General features: G+C 38.7%; 1 protein-coding gene across 4 annotated transcripts in view; it reads left to right on the forward strand.

Moving 5' to 3' along the window:
* The first annotated feature begins 646 nt into the window (after positions 1–646).
* LOC107091186 (dual specificity protein kinase CLK2-like) overlaps positions 647–1,214 on the forward strand; it is a 30,069-nt gene continuing 29,501 nt past the window's right edge. For all 4 annotated transcript variants that reach the window (XM_015384974.1, XM_015384975.1, XM_015384976.1 and 1 more), the window contains exon 1: positions 647–760. The gene's annotated coding sequence lies outside the window, so the exon portion shown is untranslated. The remainder of the gene's footprint in view (positions 761–1,214) is intronic.

The following is a 1,214-nucleotide window of genomic DNA, read 5'->3' on the forward strand; positions in this document are numbered from 1 at the left end:
TTCACAGAGATTCTTCAAAGACAACTTAAAGAAATATTATGAGCTAACACTGAATCAAGCTGAGACAGAACGTCAGTTTAGGCTCAGCAGGTCTTTAAAATGACAGTTACTCTAATCTGAGTCCCTTGTCATTATTTTTTTTTTGACAAAGCTGGAAAGTAGAATGTGAGTAAAAGGACTTTCATTGCAATAGTTGCATCGTTTATTTCTAGAAGAATGGAAAATTCCAGAGAAGCTTCTGGAAGGTAAAACCAAAGCTTTGGCCCAAGTCATAGACTGTCTGCTTTCAAGTCACATTCATGTTTTCTTTTTTTCACACGTTTTTCACAAAGTATATTTCACAATGTGGCTGTTTATTTTGCAGCAGGAGTTCTGGATCAGCGTCAGTACACCGTGTTTCCTCCTGCTGCCTGAAAGAGGAGCCCATGTAGACCCAGGCCGGAGGTCAAGGCAGGAGCATCTCTCTTTTCACTGCACTTGGCGGAAGGTTTTACTGCTTCCAAGGACACAGGAATGTTCATGGCTTGGTTTTCTGTAGGCGGCCTGATCTTTATTGCATCAACCCCTGCGCCGTATCCGTGTCTCCTTGTTTGGCAGCTAGCAGAGTGTGGCAACAAGCGACTGCGCGGCTCCTGGGTGGTGAAGGAGGAGGAGGAGGAGGAGGAGGAGGAGGAGGAAGCTACACAACATGAGGAAGAATATTTCAATCAGACAAACAGGAGAGAAGAAGCTGACCGGAACAGATCTCTAAGAGAGGAAAGTGAGTAAAAAATTTATTTTCTGAATAAGGAATCCTTTTTTAAGGCTGTCACTAAAATGTCATGTAAAATATCAGATTTTATTTTGGCTTTAAACTAAATTCAGAGTGAAAATTTTAATCAAAAATACTGTAAAGTTTTTCCAGTTCATTAATATCCATCTTAAGGACCTGGATTCACCAACCAAACCTGCTAAAGGAATCCCTTCATTTAAAATCTAAAATCTGTTAAAACTAACAGGAAGCTAAGCTAATTCTTAACAAATAAATTACTGGCTGAATATCTTTAATGACCTCAATGAATAAGTATTACATGGTTTTCAAACTTGTTGCATCATACTCCAATGGTTTGTGGTCAAGTTATTATCATCAATTTCTAACTTTGTTAAAGAAGCAAAAAGTTTCAAAAGTTATCATCAAGTTGCATCAAAACCTTAAAGGGGAACGCCGTTTTTTT

This window comes from Cyprinodon variegatus, unplaced genomic scaffold (genome assembly GCF_000732505.1).
Source record: "Cyprinodon variegatus isolate N-32 unplaced genomic scaffold, C_variegatus-1.0 Scaffold328, whole genome shotgun sequence".
Lineage (NCBI taxonomy): Eukaryota > Metazoa > Chordata > Actinopteri > Cyprinodontiformes > Cyprinodontidae > Cyprinodon > Cyprinodon variegatus.